This window comes from Pantherophis guttatus, chromosome 5, assembly GCF_059756535.1.
Source record: "Pantherophis guttatus breed Tessera chromosome 5, ASM5975653v1, whole genome shotgun sequence".
NCBI classification, from domain to species: Eukaryota; Metazoa; Chordata; class Lepidosauria; order Squamata; family Colubridae; genus Pantherophis; species Pantherophis guttatus.
In genome coordinates this window covers 69,177,471-69,195,436 of record NC_142067.1, presented here as the reverse complement: position 1 = coordinate 69,195,436, position 17,966 = coordinate 69,177,471, and the positions used below count along the sequence as shown (strand labels likewise).

At 40.0% G+C, this 17,966-nt stretch overlaps 1 long non-coding RNA gene across 1 annotated transcript; it reads right to left on the bottom strand.

The window, feature by feature from the left end:
• Positions 1 to 4,817: 4,817 nt before the first annotated feature.
• On the bottom strand, positions 4,818 to 9,089 carry LOC132712468 (uncharacterized). Its single transcript, XR_009623117.2, has 2 exons — positions 8,997 to 9,089; positions 4,818 to 6,260 (listed from the first exon to the last, which is right to left on the bottom strand). It is a non-coding gene; the product is annotated as an uncharacterized LOC132712468 (long non-coding RNA).
• Between the last annotated feature and the right edge of the window lie 8,877 nt (positions 9,090 to 17,966).

Sequence of the window (17,966 nt, the reverse complement as noted above, 5' to 3'; positions counted from 1 at the left end):
AATGGTTCTAATGTTCCTCGACGCGCAAAAGGCATTTGATTGGGTTAATTGGGACTTTATTTTATTACAAATTGAGGAGATGGATTTTGGATCTAGCTTTACACAAGCTATCTGGGCACTTTATACGGTGCAATACTCAAGAGTGTTAATTGAAGGTGAAACAACAGAGGAGATACAAATATGTAGGGGAACTAGGCAAGGATGCCCACTATCCCCACTATTATTTATTTTGACTCTGGAACCTTTACTAAATCAAATCAGACAAAACAAAGAAATAAAAGGACTTAATGTTAGGAAAGAGGAGTTTAAAATACAAGCGTTTGCAGATGATCTCGTCTTTATATTGGAGGAGCCAATGACCTCGGGGCCAAATTTGTTAAGAAGTATTGAGGAATTTGGTGCAGTAGCCAAATTAACAGGGACAAAACCAAATTACTTGTTAAAAATCTTAAGGGGACACGGAAATTGAAGATAGAAAATGTGATGGGAATACAAATAGCTAAAAAGGTAAAATACTTGGGCATATGGCTGATCCCAAATGCTCCTCAATAAAAAAGAATAATTATGATAAACTCATCTTGCAAATGGAACAGGATTTAGATCGGTGGAGGAAAGTACAGCTATCCCTGTTAGGAAGAGTGGCAGTGATAAAGGCACACGTGCTGCCAAAATGGATATATCTTTTCCAAATGGCCCCAGCAAGATTAGAGAAAAGTTTCTTTAGAAAAATGGATCAGATAATTGGAAAATTCATATGGCAAGGGAAAAAGCCACGTATTAAAAGGAAAATGATGCAGGAGCATAAAACAAGGGGAGGCTTGGGACTCCCCAACTGGGAGTGGTACTATCAAGCTTCTTGCCTGGTTTGGGTAAAAGATTGGATAATACTGAAGAGGAAGCGTATATTAAAAATTGAAGGGCATAATCTACAGCAGGGATGGCATTATTTTCTCTGGCCAATCAAAGCAGGACAGCATAAATATTTTACAAATCACTATGTAAGGGGATGTCTGATTAAGGTATGGAATAAGATCAAAGGAATGATGTATAGTAAGATTCCATATTGGTTTGTGATCTTGAAGCGACTATATACCCATTTCTATACAACTTGGATAAACCTGTGATATACAGGGAATTGTTGGACGGTGGGGGAAATCTTAGATCTAAAGCAGAACTACAAATACGGGGAGTCAATTTGGATGGTGGGCATACGCACAAATTCAAGCAAAATATCAAAAAGATAAAACCAATGGGGGGGGTTTCACTTCACCACAAGAGTTCGATAAGGCCCTCCTGGAAGGTGATAAGAAATGTATCACTAAGGTATATAACCTCCTCCTGTCCCGATTTGTAGCTGAAGAAATAGTTAAAGACTCGATGATAGCCTGGGGGAGGAATTTTGGATATTCATTAGATCTGGAAAAATGGCAACAAATATGGAATAGAAATGTGAAAATGACGATGGCAGTGTCTTTCAAAGAAAATATATTTAAAATGTTATATAGATGGCATATACCACCAGCAAGAATTGCAAAGATGTTCCCTGGAACCTCAGCAGAATGTTGGAAATGTGGGTCAGCCAGGGGTACATTTTACCACCAATGGTGGACATGTCTACAAGCCCAAAACTATTGGAGTAAAATAAAAGTTTGGCTCATGGAGATTACAGGAGTCAGCTTTCAACTGAGACCAGAGGTCTACTTGCTAGGAGTAAACCCTGGGGGCATAAGGAAAGCAGACTGGTACCTTTTCATACACATTACCACTGCGGCTAGAATTGCATATGCACAACTTTGGAAAGGAAAGGAAGTACCATCGGATCAGATGATTATTAACAAAATTTTGTGGTGTGCAGAATGTGATAGATTAACATATATACTTAAAGATAGACAAGAATCAATTTTCAATCAAAGCTGGGATAAATGGTACCAATGGATAGAAGAAAAAATGTCATGAGGTAGATGTTAGGAAAGCATGTAGCATAGATATGTAAATAGCAAGCTAAATATAAATAAGGGAATATTAGATATAAGAAGATTAACAAATGCAAGATGCAGTATGATAAACCAAATTGAAGCTGTAGTTTGATGATATGTAATGTTATTTAGAAACTGTATATATATATGGGGGTTGAATCAACCTCAGTTGTATGTATGTGGTTGTGTTTCGTTATAGTCTTTATTCTGTTTTTTGTTTCTAATTTATAATAAAATTTAAAAAAAAAAAAAGAAACACATTGACTTTAAACCAGAGATATTTTTATTAGGGATTTTACCAGAAATGTATAACAAAGAACTGAGATATTTAATCCTGAATGTTTTAACAGTGGCTAGAATTGTTTTTGCTAAAAATTGGAAAGGCAAGAAGATATCTACTGATGATGAAGTTATTAAGAAAATTATGGACTGTGCTGAAATGAGTAAATTGACATTTGAAATTAGAGAACAGGAAGATAAACAATACTATTTGATATGGGATTTGTTTTACCAATGGTAGATAATAAAGTATGGAGATGAAGTATGAAATATGAAATTAATATAATGATAAAATATATGAAATGTTTTTCTTATGGGAGTTAAGCCTTTGTTAAATAATGGCTAAATGAGTATAATAATATAAAGGGATATACAAAACTGTTAAATAAGAGAAATTAAATAATTGGTAATTTTGAATATGGAATTGTGCACAAAAGAATTTTAACCAACCGACACACTTTCGGTGATTGTATTTGAGTGATGGAGGTTTTATGTTTTGTTTTAAATAAAAAAAATTCAAAAAAACCCCAATTATTCACAGAAATAAAAATGTAAATGGTTGATAAAATTAAACATATTTGCATGTTAGTATTAATAAAAATGCAGTAAAATGTAAAAAAAAAGAGAGCATCAAATGCATATTTTAAAATAGCTAGCTATCAATTGATCAGGTTGCACCATGAAACGGAGATCTCCCTTGTACTACATTTGCAGCTCCTATTAGCTGTTATGACAGGATACTCTTAAAATATGGGTTTAAGATTCTTCTGAAAAGAATTAAATCCTTGATTAACAATAGTCCATCTAACAAATGATGGGGTGGTAGAATTGCTTCTAAGAATTGAACAAAAAGGATAATGGGGAAATCTACCTGACAAGAACATTAGGAACCCCAATGAAATGGTGTTAGATCCATAGCAGGCTAGCATTGGGTGAGTCAGATGGTTATATTATCTTCAAAATAAGCAATAGCTCATAGCCTTTGATCACTACAAAACAAAGGCACAGAGTGCTATGTATAAAAACTGAAATATAATCATTGGAATTGTAATTTTTAAAAAAATATTATAAAAATACTATTTCTGAGTTCCACATCTGAGTTCTTTCAGAGCTCAGAGATATTAGCATTTGGGTTCATGAATCCAGACTCTTGTTGTAAACTTTCTCGGTAGATTTTTCTTGAAGAAGCTACATCTCTTTCTGACAAAAGATAAAGCTTCTTATTTGAACACCACCAACACAGTGCCAGGGCCAGTAAGACATAATAAAACCTCATAGTACAAGATCAACTCAGAAAGGTAAAGGCCACAGGCATAGGAAAACAACCTTCCCAAAATAGAACACATAAACATCAGGGCCATTTAGGAACAAAAGAGGACCCATGGAAATGACACACACAAAAGACTCAGGACATGTCAGGAAAGAAACTATTGAAACAGCAGAAACTAGAAGAGCAGACAAAGGAATGGCAGAGGATTAGCTAAGGAAAAGATTTAAGCAATAGCCCAAGCGATCTGATAAGAGTTAAGCCAGGGGTAAGGACTTATCTGATAACAACATGATCAGCTTAAGGCAAGAAACAAATAATAAGAGCAGAAGGAAACAAAAGAACACAAAACCAGATGACCAAAAAACTACCCAGTCTCAAATAGGGAAGAACTAGCATAAGAAAACGCAGGACGATCCATGAACACACACACAAAAGGATGATCCACAAAAGCAACAAAAGAAACAAAGAATTTCCTTTGTACAGAAAAGTATAAAAATGTACACTTACCTTGTAACAATGTCAGCTCACCCAGGAACGCTGGTTCATGCGCTTGCCAGATCCGTCTTCCTGAAACGATAATAAAAAGAATCCTGTTTTCATGCAGCTCGCTTCGCTCATTAATTTGCTCATCGTGCCTGTGACGCTCTCCCAGCTGGGAAATTTGAACCCTTTTGGGGGAATCCTCTCCAGAGATTCAACAATTGGAGACCACGAAGGGACTCCCAGCCAACCTAACCAACTGGATGGGGCTGGAGATTGAACCCAGCCGGCACGGACCATCTTCATCCAGGGAAAAATCAACGGACCCTGCCCAGGAGGAAAAGAGGTAGTAAAGGGAGATTTGTGAGCTTTGCCCCCAATGAGCTGCTGGAAAACAGGTGAGTACCGCTCTAAATTTTAACATCCCTTAAATTAGGGGGGGGACAAAAGCGTGTGTGTGCGTGTGTGTGTGGGGGGGGTTCACCTGGATAACAGTCTGATTCCACCTCTTTAAGTGACCTCTAGCCGCACCTTTGCCTACTGCTAGCTCCACCGAGCTGTGACCGGTAGGATAGAGAAAGCAAGGGGGGGAAGCCAAACATGGAACTTTGTGTTTGAAAGGAACGAAAGCCGAGCGAACGCAAGGAGAAAGTGGAAGGGGGGGGGGGGTAAAAGGAAAAAATAAAGGGAGTCCCCAGTGTATTCCAGAAAGCAGACCAATGTATATGTGAGTAGTGAGTATTGAAGTGAGGGAGGTGTGTGGTGGACAGGTAAATCCCATTATCGTTTTAAAGAGACAAAGACCGAAATAATCCTGGAACAAAGTTTATTCTTTGCAAAGGGCCTTTCTCTCTAAAGTAGAGAAAGACGGAAATAAAACAATTTACACAAGTTTTTATAGTCTTCAGGACATTCAGAATACACGTCAATAAAGTACCTTGGGAATCAGTTCCAGATCTTACATAACATCTTATATAACATATGCAGTACATAATTCCACCCTGGAAATTCCCCAATTCCCAACAGAAATACCCCTCAAAAACATCAATTGCGTACTTCCTTTAATTAATAAGGGCAAGTTAACCCAGGAACGTATTTCCTGCAAGACAAACATCTTCTCAAAAACAGGAATTACACATTTCCTTTCTCATGTTCTTAAATGTCAGCTAAATTATATAATCAGGTTATACAAGGTAAAACAAAACCTTAACATGATTTCAAAATGGCGTAACTCAGGTTATGCTTTTACAGGAATAATTCCTATTTTTCTCACAATCCCCAATTCTCCTCTTCATTATCTTTTATTTCTGTAAACTATGAATATCCTGTAACAGTATAGAAACTCTTCTCCATACAATAGGTAATTTGGTCAATGCCATGTTACCACATAAAAACATTAACTTGGAAGGAACTTGTATCGTTAAACATAGAAAATGTAACCCTTCCTCCAAAATCTAAAACTCCTATAATTACCAAATAGCTCAGTGCATTGCTTATATAAAAATTCCATTCTATTTGTAAGGCCAATGTATTGAGGAACTATCTCATATGTACGTTTGCACTTGGCACACACCATCTTCAAAAGATGACTTAATACATATCTCAGCTTCCTCAGTGGTGTCTATTAGGGTTAGTGGTGTTTCTATAAAAGAATAACGGTGCTCGAATTCAGTATGGAAACATAGCTGCTACCATGTTATAGGGTAACTAGGCAACACAGCCAAAATCCCCATTCCTATCCACACCTGTAGAATAACAAACATTACCACAAAAAAAACCCCATTATTCCTAGTGAACTAGCTCCCCCAACATCAATCAATCAAGGAGAACTTACATCCACTGGATATCAAAACATAGATTTACACCAATCAATAATATCTTTCCTCAATACAATCAAAAACACAACAAGAATTATTACCACTCCTAGCCAAATACAAATCTCTTCATAAAACTCTTCTTTCATCCATTGGTCCCCAATCGTCTAAGGTTTGTCATCAAAAAGTCAATTTAAGAGGGTTTGCAGGTTCCGTAGCAACTGTCCTTCCATAATGCAAAGCCACCAATCCCTTGACTCTGGAATAGCATACCCAAATTTGTTCCTTAATCCTTACAGCCGATTCAGTAGTCAGCAAAACTTGGAACGGTCCCTTCCACACCAGCTGCAACTTCTTCTCAGTAATGGCTTTTATCGGACCCAGTCTCCACTTTTGTATTCATGTGCTTGGAAATCAAGAGGTAGATTCTGTCCTTTTTACCTTAAATAAGAAAAACACTGGGACAGTCTCTGTATATATATTTTCAGAAAAAACATCCTTCAATTCTATCCTAGGCATCTCAACTTTCCCCACATATGGCCATCCAAACATCATTTCATACGTAGATATCCCCAGATCTTTCCTAGGACTAGTTCCTATTCTTAATAGAGCTAAAGGCAAACACTTCATTCAAAGTAGTTGAAACTCTAACATTAATTTTTATAACATAGATTTACTTATCTGATTAGCACATTCACAACACCCTATAGAACTTAGCTTAAACAATAAATGTAATTGCCAATCAATTCCTAATTGTTCCATAACCTTCATCACCTTGGACAATGAAATGTATACCCCTATCACTATATTTGGGTATTATTCGCTCTAATATGATTTAACAATCTTCTGAGCACCTATCTTTACACAAAGAAAGGCTTCAACCTATCCAGTAAAATAATCCACTATTATTATATATATCAATGGTCACACCACCAGCATTTCAATGTAATCTACTTAGATTCATTGAAAAGGCCAAATGGTCAAATCTCTACATATTTTTTACATACACAATGTATTCATTTCCGTACCATTTGTATAACTATTGTATACACACCCCTAGACACATATATGCATATACATTTAATAAAATCAATAAGTGCTTGCGTTCCCCAATAGGTTCTCTCATGCACTCATTCAATCACATTCCACATCACTACTTTAGTAAAAATTCTCACTCCATCTTAGTAATCCATTTCCCATTCACTTACACACCCCTTCATCCACTATTTATATATACAAAAGGAAATTTCTCAGGGGTTCAATGCACAGGCATTCACAAATATCAGGATCACCTTACCACCCCCATTTAAGGGCTTACCACACACACTCATATTTATTCTGCAATCAGACTTTTAGTGTATTCCAACACACACATGCCTTTTCCCTGCCAATTAGTCAGCATAAATACTTCAAGGAGCTTTACTATCATTCTCATTATTATTATTTTTCAAGACAATGAGCTCTATTGCCTAAACAACTCTCATTACACACACATACCATTTAACAACATTTGCAAACCTGGAATAAAACCTGGAAAGGTTCCATCCCTTCAGATACCCATTTCAGTTTTATCCTTGACATCTTGTAGCCCATTCCTCAAGCAGTGGAAAATTTCAGGATGCAGTTTTTAATCAAAAACTTGATTTTGGGCCCTAACCACACCTGTCCTCCACAGCTCCAGACTTAAGCCAAGAAGGTCACTTAATTAGCCGGCACACACATATCACCATCACATCACATTAATCAAAGACAAAATATTCGCATTCAACCTCAGGTAAGAAGAACAATAAACCTTCCTTACTACATTCCTACAGAGTTTTCTGCCTCATCCAAGAACAATAAAGATCTGTATACCAAGCTCACATCCCAGAAGAGACAATGCATCTCTCCCAAGCAGATTAAGACCTACTTCTAGAACAAATATCACATCCAAATGTATAATACACTTTTTGCTTTCCAATCCACCAACACTAGACTTTTTTCCCACTGGTGTAATCCTCTCCCAATTCCAGGACACTGTCGCCACATTGCAATCGAAGTTTCACAAAACCTTTTCCTCTTCTAGTCTTGGCCTCATCCCTATTCACATAGACCTTTTAAGCTTCTTTCAACAGAGCAGCAATATCAGTAATAGCTTCTGTATGTCTGGCCATGATTTCGTCACAAATTTCATTTTCATTAAGAACTCATAAGCCGGCGTTTCAGGAGAAAGACCAGTGTGCTTATTCAAATTGTCCTTAATATTTTCCAGAAACACAGACGGTGTTTCTTCCCACAACTGTTCCACCTCAAAAACTTTTGTTTCTTCCTTGAGGTACAGCTGTCTTAACTCCCTCCATTTGTTCCCGATCAGCTAAATTATTATTATTCCAACCAGGATCAACTAATGGAGACTTAACATCTGCAGCAACGGGCTGAACAGCCCCCACTTGGGTTTAATCCCCCCCCCAAAAAAAACCATAGCTGCCTTTCGAATTTGTGACCTCTCCTCAGGGGAGAACAAACAACCCAATATACACTGTAACTCTGCAAAAGTATACAGATTGGGTCTCAAGAATAAATCCAATGACTCAGACAACTTAATCAGATCCGCTTAGAAAGACGGCATATTTCTTTTATAATCTTCCAGATCAGAAGATGTCAAAGACTCATTCACAAAAGCCGCAATACCATTCGGCATTCCTCTTAAAGGAAACATTCCTTTAGTTTGTGAACATGTAACATGAGGAGAAGTGGATGGATTCTGTTTCACAGTTACTAACAATTCACCCAACTCCTTTTCCAGCTGCCTATATTACTGCCCTGCTGAAGTCTCTTCCTTTCCCATACAAAACTCTAGAACTTCTCAGGGAAGAGGAGTTAAACTACTGAATATGGAACTGAGGTTCAATATATAACAATTGAACTTTCAACTTCTTTTTTTCACCAAAACTTTCTTCAAAGCATTGATCCAATATGGGTCTGACTCCCCAAACTTACTCCACCTATAATTAGGCTGTATCAACACAAACGTCAGCCAAACCTCCTTACAATAATTAATCATAGTCACCTTATCTAATACCTTTGTACAAGCTTCCAACCAACCTGTATTACACTAATTATACACACAAATCATACAGGCCATACACACACAAACATACACAAATCCAAACCACCAAAGAGAAAACATATACTCACTCCTGGTGCACCGAAGTCTTCAGGAACGTTCCTCTCTGTCCAGGCATTCAGGTCTCTGCCTCAAGGTTCATAGAAAAGCAATTCCGGCTGGAATTGCTGTTTTCAGTCCCTGTTCGGGCGCCAATTGTGGTCGACAGGTAAATCCCACAAGGTGCTAGTACTAACTGTAGGGGCAGTGAGGTCCCCCAAGATCCCTTTTTGATTTGAAAACCTAGATGAATTCTCTAAAAGGAAGGGGCCCATACTTCGTCAGGGAATCGAAGTCCTTCCCAGAACCTTTTTTCTGAAAACTGTAGGAGTGGTGCCCGGCTACAGCCAAAGTGAACCTTATATTCCAAGGAACATGGGAAACAGTAGCTCGAGGGTAGAGGGAAATTCCCTGGAGGAATTGATTGTGGCCTGGGACACCAGGCAGACACCAGTGTTACCTGGCATGAGTAAAAGGAAAGCCAGGAAATTGTGCAAAAAATGGGCAATGCTTAGAGATAGCACCGGGAGACAAATTTGGCCAGACAGCGGTACTTTTGATATAAACACTCTAAAAGCACTTAGACCAAGATTGAAACCCAGCCACATACCATACTGGTACTGCTGGGCCGAACTAGCTAGGAATAAGGAATCCTTAATAGAAAACAACACACCTAAGGTAGAAAAAGACAGAGAGGCAAAAATAATGCCCCCCCTAATAAGTAGACCCATGCCAGGGAGACAGAGGGGCCAACCTGACTATGTTTTGACACACACACCCTTTTCTGCCTCAGATTTAGTGATCTGGAAGAAAGATGTCCCAACCTTTAGAGCAGACCCCCAAACTGTGATCAGGACCCTAAAAGCCATTATAGATAGTCACAATCCATCCTGGGGGGACATGAACCAACTACTGCATGTTTTCCTGACCAAAGACGAATTGTTAAAACTTTTTGAGAAAATGGACCAGATTGCTAAACAACCAATCATAAGGGTCCCGGGTCAGGTTGTCTGCCCCAGGATCGCCTGGCCCCTTGAGTGCCCTAACTGGGACTATAACGATGATAACCACTGGGCCACCTATACCAGGCAAAACAAAACCTAATGGAAGCCCTGGAACAGATCAGGAAAAAAACCCTAAATTGGTCAGAATTCCAGCGAGTTACCGAGAGAGATCAGGAGAACCCCAATGCCTTCTGGGTCCGACTTTCAGAGGCAGCCATAACTTATGCCCACCTGGATGTGAACTGCCAGAAGGACCAAAGGATTTTAGCTTCGGCTTTTGTTGACCAATCCACCCGAGACATTAAGGAGCATTTTCATAAGATAGTCTCTAACTGGTCCTTGTTAGAAATATCAGAGTCGCGCCGAATCGCCAACTTCATTTACGACTAGAGGGAGAAACTGAGAGAGGAAGAGAAGGAGAGGAAAGAAATCGAAGAAGAGAAAGAGAGGGATAGGAGAAGGAAGTTAGAGAGACACAAAGAGCTGCAGATATTTGTGGCCATGCACCATGACACGAGACCCCTGCAGAGATGATTTAATTATAGCGCCAATGCCGGTAATGTGAAAGGACAAAGAGCCCCCACATGTGCCGACACTGTTTTAAATGTGGAGAAGTAGAGCATTCAAGTTGGGACTGTTTTAAAACCTCCACATGTTCCCGATATCAGGAACGCCCAGAAACTTTAGGCAGAGGAGCGACACTTTCAACACCAATGAGCAGAGAAATAACTATAACATGGAACCCCCGACAGCCCCATTCCCAGACAGTAACCCACTCCATCGCATCTGGCAGGATGGACAGGATAACCCCAATTGGGAACCAGAAAGAGACCCGCGTGGTCTATGACTAGGAAAAGAAGACTACGAGTTTACAGCTACCTTTCAAGGGCTTGCGATTCCCATAAGGAGTGGCCCAGAGGGAGAGAGCCCATGATTTCTCTGTTCATAGGGGGGAAAGAATATGACTGTTTGGTGGACACCGGGGCTACCGCTCTTTAATTGTCCAACCACCACATAGGGACTCAATAAAACCTGGAGCTCATGATAATATAATGGGAGTAGGAGGAAAGGTTATTCCTGTACAATTCACAAATGATGTAACAGTTGAAGTAGGTCCCTTCTCACTGAAACATTCTTTCACCATATGCCCTCAATATCCAATCTCTCTCCTTGAAAGAGACCTTCTATGTAAATTAGGAGCAACCATCAGGTGTGGAAAAGAGGATCTGGCCCTAGACAACCCAGGCAGGAAAACTTTTCTACTGGCCACTCAATACACATCATTACATATGGATTTGGCCACCCTACCTTCCTCTTTATGGGGATGGAACGCGACAAAGGTAGGGCTCCTTAAAGGAGCCACACCAGTCACGATTAGAGTAAAACCAGGACCGCCCCCCTGCATACCACAGTATAAAATCCAGACTGAAGCCATCCAGCCCATACATAAACTGATTAAAGCCTATTTAGAGCAAGGGGTTCTGCGTAAGTGACCCTCCCCATACAATACCCTGATTTTCCCAGTAAAAAAATCCAAGTTAGACAAAGACGACAACCCCATTTTCATATTTGTGCACGATCTGCACCTTATCAACCGCCACGTGATGCCCCGAGCACCAATAGTGCCTAATCTGGCCATGATAATTACGGAGGTTCCAGCTTCAGCTACCCATTTTACTGTTATAGATTTGTGCTCCACTTTTTTTTAGTATTCCCATGGATCACGCTTCCCAATACCTTTTTGCTTTCACCTGGGAAAAACAGCACTATACTTGAACCCGCTTGCCTCAGGGCTACATGGAATCCCCCACCCTATTTTCCCAGATCCTGAAGGCAGACTTATCCTCCGTCACCTTGCCAGAAGAATCAACCTTAGTCCAATACGTGGACGATCTCCTGCTGGCCTCTAAAGGCGAACAGGCATGTAAAATTGACACTTTTCACCTGCTGAAATCTCTGGCAGAGGGGACACAAAGCCTCCCCCTCAAAACTACAATACCTAAGAGAGGAAGTGACATACTTAGCTTATATCATTGGCCCTGGAGTAAGGAAATTGGCTCCAAGCCGAGTGGAAACCATATTATCCATGAAAAACCTTTGCACTAAAAGACAAGTCAGAGCACTTTTGGGGGTCCTGGGATTCTGCCACCCCTGGATCCCATCTTTCGGGGAACTGGTGAAACCCTTAATACAAATAACAAAACAGGTCATGCTAGATCCCATAACATGGACTAAATCCCTAGAACAAAACCTCTTAGCAATTAAAAAGACCCTGGCATCACCTCCCACGCTAGGTCTCCCTGACTACAACAAGCCTTTCACCCTATTCATCCACAAAAAACTAGGCATCGTGTCTGGAGTCCTGACCCAGTGCTTCAGTCCAGGACATAGACCAGTGGCATATTATTCTGTTAGATTAGATCTAGTAGCCCAAGGGACACTCCCATGCTTAAGAGCAGTAGCGGCAACTGTTGAAATAGTAAAGAGAACCAGAGATCTAGTTCTGGGGCAACCTCTGACATTAAAAGTGCCTCATGAGGTTTTTGCCATTCTTCTAAAATCCCAGATCCAGGCTTTCACACAACAACGTTTAGCACAATATGAGGCTGAATTGTTCACTTCAGACCACATAACGTTTGAGAGATGTAACACATTAAATTCAGCCACCCTGCTACCCACAGTTCAAACAGATGATCCCATCCATGACTGCCTCCACCTAATACAGGATGCAGAACTACCGTGCCCGGATTTAACCGACACCCTCTTGCAAAACCCGGATTTAGAAGTTTTACAGATGGCTCTTCTTTTATCCATGAGGGAAACAGGGTTGCTGGAGATGCAGTAGTGTCTCTTTACGAGATCATTTGGGCAGAATCACTTTCCCCCTCTTTTAGCGCTCAAGCTGCTGAACTCATCACTCTAACAAAAGCTTGTGAAGCAGCAAGTGATCTATCGGCTAACATTTATACAGATTCCAAATGTGCATTTGGAGTCTGCCACGCTGCAGGAGCCTTGTGGAAGCAAAGGAGTTTCCTAACATCAGCAGGAAAACAAATTGCACATGCCACCCAAGTTTCCCAACTATTACAAGCTATCCAATTACCAAAAGCCATCGCAGTCATCCATTGTAGAGCCCATCAAACGGATGATTCCCTGGTCACTAAAGGAAATCAATATGCTGACACAACAGCCAAGTGGGCAGCTACAGAACCTCTTCCCTACAATATCGCTGCCCCAACAATAAGAGTTGATCCTGAAATTCAGTAGAGGGACTTCCTGGAGCAGGGAGAAGCACAGATGTGGGAGGAGAAATTAGGGGCAACATTTTCAGAAGGGTTTTGGAGAGTCCCAGATGATAGATCTATTGCCCCACGTCCCCTCATACACTTAATTTGTCAGAGGCTACATGCAAAAGGGCACTGCAGGACCCAGGCAATAGTTGATGCTGCTAGGAGGGTATGGCATGCACCAGGTATATACACAGGCAACCAGAGTAACCAGCACCTGCCAGACATGCCAAGCCAATAATAGCACATCCAGGAAAGCCATCTATGAGGGAGGTAGGCCATGGGCCATTTGAGGCAATGCAAATGGACTATATCCAATTGCCCAAGGCCAATGGATACCAGTATGCCCCCGTGTGTAGAGACCAGCTGACACACTGGGTGGAGGCTTTTCCATGCCACCAATCCACGGCCCTGGAAACTGCCAGACACCTTATTAAAGATATAGTACCCAGATTCGGTGTACCACAAATCTTAGATACAGACAGAGGAAACCATTTCGTAGCACAGGTCCTCACATATATATTCCAAGCTTTAGGCATAACTCAAAACCTCCATTGTCCTTACTCGCCGCGTTCGTCGTCAGAAATAGAGAGAGCTAACAGGGAGATAAAAACACTACTGGGGAAACTCTGCCAGGAGACACACCTCTCCTGGCCACAAGTCTTGCCCATTGCCTTATTCTATATAAGAACAAGACCAAGAAGGGATATGGGAATCTCCCCTTTTGAGATTCTGTTTGGGCGCCCACCTGCCACACTACAAGGCCTTGACCCACAGTCCCTCAGCCTAGACAGGGGGGATATGGTCCTCTCTTTATACCTTTCAGCCTTGCACAGGAGACTACAGGAGCTGTGGACGCAGAGTGCCCTAACACAGATGCTGCCCTGGAAGAAAATTTGCACCCATTCGAGCCAGGTGATTGGGTATGGATAAAATCCTTCACGAGGACTTCACCACTGCAACCCAGGTGGACAGGACCCTACCAAGTTCTGCTAACAACCCAGACAGCCATCAGAGTAGCAGAAAAGGACAGCTGGATACACTGGACACACGCCAAACCAGCAGTGGTGGACAACAGCCCAGCAGTCCCTCCAATCAAACTGAAGAAAAACTCAGACACAGAACAATGGACATTGCAAGCATTTTTTGAACAAAATGAACTTAATCAGTAATAACTCTTTATTAACATCATTCTGACTATCTGGATATATATATTTACCTTTTTTTCTTTTTTTTAATTATTATTTGTTAAGGGGGGGTCAGATTGTACAATGGGAAAACGAAAATCTATTGTAAGCGTACTATGTAACCTTTATTGTATATTGTTAATTGTAACCCAAGTAACAGCATTCGTAGAACCAAATCTAATCCCAGAGAAAGGGAACATCTGGGAATACCTAGCAAAATAGATACTGAACACCCCAGAATTTTGTTTAGCAGGAGGGAAATCAGTGAAAGACATTTTAAAAACATGTTTAATGGGAGTAGCAATAGGACCCCAAGCTATAGTCAACCACACATGGCTTAGACATTTCCCTATTACACAACCATACTCAACTATTTATGAGTGGGAAAATATCTCCATAACAAAAGATCTAGACATGTACACCCTCCATGTAGCTGCTATCTCTGCCTCATCATGGTGTTTTGAAATCTATGGGTGCAGCAAGTTGGGAAATGGAAATTGCATCAATTTAAATAACACAGAATTAAGATGCAATAATACAGAGCAGATTCCCTTTTATTAGAGCTACCTGAGGTTGCCTCATGGCTGGTTTATACTGTATGGATTATAAGCCTATTCATACCTGCCAGCCAACTCAACAGGAGGACCATGCACCCTAGGGAAACTAACCATGCTAATGCCATCCCTACAGAGATGACACAGGAGGGCTTTTCATCCCCTAGAGGCAGACTGTGACTCTCAAGTGAGCCTACTCACCAAAGCAGAATATGTCTCATTGGCTGTTTCGTTAGTGGGAGTGCCAGGACTAGCAGTTTGAAATTCTAGAAACCTGAATAGCCTGGCATGCACCCTAGCAAAAGGTTAAAATTCAACTTCCCATGCATTGGATGCCCTAAACAGAGAATTGAGACAAGTCAGGGCGGTCACCCTTGAGAATCGAGCAGCAATCGATTACTTACTATTAAAACACAACTATGGCTATGAAGAATTTAAAGGGTTGTGCTGTTTTGACTTGGAACAAAGCTCAAAAGTTGTAGACACAGAAGTCAAACACCTAGAGGAACTGGTACAAAACATTGGCCACAGCCAGTAATCTCTAGACTTCTCTTGGCTCTTCTCTTGGTTACCAGACTTCTCTTGGCTCAAAATTGTCCTAACAAGTATTGTCACTATCTGTGTACTGGGAGGCCTTATGTGTTGTCTCTGTCACTGCATCCCTCCCTGCCTCAGCTGCATAAGGACTTGTAAGACAAATCTTTCCCAGCAGAAGGTAGGAAATAACCAAGCAGCCCTCATGATGGTTCAGATTGACCATGAGTATCAAATTTACTCAGACCTAGATCCAGCCAAAAAAAAAGGAAGATGGAGAAACACCTATTTAACACATGCACACACAAAGAAAAAAAAGTGGGGATTGTAGGAGGGGAACACCACCAAGATAGTGCCAGGGCCAGTAAGACATAATAAAACCTCATAGTACAAGATCAACTCAGAAAGGTAAAGACCACAGGCATAGGAAAACAACCTTCCCAAAATAGAACACATAAACATCAGGGCCATTTAGGAACAAAAGAGGACCCACAGAAATGACACACACAAAAGATCCAGGACATGTCAGGAAAGAAACTATTGAAACAGCAGAAACTAGAAGAGCAGACAAAGGAATGGCAGAGGATTAGCTAAGGAAAAGATTTAAGCAATAGCCCAAGTGATCTGATAAGAGTTAAGCCAGGGGTAAGGGCTTATCTGATAACAACATGATCACCTTAAGGCAAGAAACAAATAATAAGAGCAGAAGGAAACAAAAGAACACAAAACCAGATGACCAAAACACCACCCAGTCTCAAATAGGGAAGAACTAGCATAAGAAAACGCAGGACAATCTGTGAACACACACACAAAAGGAAGATCCACAAAAGCAACAAAAGAAACAAAGAATTTCCTTTGTACAGAAAAGTATAGAAATGTACACTTACCTTGTAACAATGTCAGCTCACCCAGGAACGCTGGTTCATGCGCTTGCCAGATCCGTCTTCCTGAAATGATAATAAAGAGAATCCTGTTTTCACGCAGCTTGCTTTGCTCATTAATCTGCTCATCGTGTCTGTGACGCTCTCCCAGCCGGGAGATTCAAACCCTTTTGGGGGAAACCTCTATGGCGATTTAACATATGTTACTGATATATCCATATGCTGCCATATGGTATATAAACGGAACTAAGGTCACTAGAAACAAAACTGGGCATAAGGAGGTTTTAGAGTTGTAGACAATTACATTCCAGTAAAGTAATACTTTTTGTGAATCTTTATCAGCTATAGCTAAATATAGTAAAACTTCACAGCACACTGTACCTTGTGTGTCTTTCATACACATACACATTATATTCAGGCATAATCTGTCAATGAGAAAACTCAAGTGTAGAGCTAAAACACAGTTGGCATTTAAGCCACTTACAGAGAACTCATTCGCACAGTCACAATTGAGGAAATCATTAGCAGAGGCGATAGTGACCTTCAGTAGCCTTGGGCATGTGCTTTTATAAAGATCTGAATAAGATTACATTACTGCTGAGTCTCAAAGGTATGAGTCATGTATTGTCTATCACTACCATATTGCTATTGGTACAACTGAAAACATTAGTCTTTTGAACTCTGATTTGTAATTAAACATCAGCAATATTACAAAGTTTACAGCAGTTTAAAATGAAAGAAAACAAAATAATGAGAGAACCATTAGGAAAAAAAGTATAACAATGACGAAAAACAAAAATGCACAGTTAAAATAAACTAAATTGTTGGGGCTGGAAAAGAAAGAATGAAAAGTGGGAATCTGATGCTTTCAATGTTAATTAATTTTAAATCCAATTACACAATACTATATATAAAATGATAGGAACACAGATGTTGTGTTTGCATTCTACAGCATTTTTCTAAATCATCTTTAAATTGTTCATAGTTCAGGCTTTAACACAGTTGAAAAAAACCCAAGTATCTAGCGTGTATATTATCGTATATATCTGCAATGAAAATGAGAAGCATAGGTAATTTCTGGTTGTTGCTGTTAAAAATCAGATTTATTTCTACTTGACTGGCATTTCTTTAGGAATCAGGAAAGTGAAATTCATTCTGAGGACATACTGTACAAAAGAAAGGCACCATGTAATGTTTTGTCTGTGAATATTTTCTAATAATCTGTTTTTAAAAATATCCTGTCCCTTCTCTGTGCATAGTTATAAAAAGAATGTGTGAAAATAACCATTTAAAATGTTCTGCTCTGCTCTGGTAATTCATCTGATAATCTTCAAGAAATAACATAAAAATATCTCAACAATTTGGGAAATCATTGGTTTTCAAAAATGAATGTATTCTTGTTTAAAGATTTTTATTTAATTGCTTCTTGGGGCATAAAAAATCATACGATGACAAAACATTATCCTTGATTAGATTAACAATGATCAGGCTTTTCCAAAGTGACCAATACTGACCCTCAAGTTGATAAATGGTTGGGAGCCAAAAGGTGTCAGAA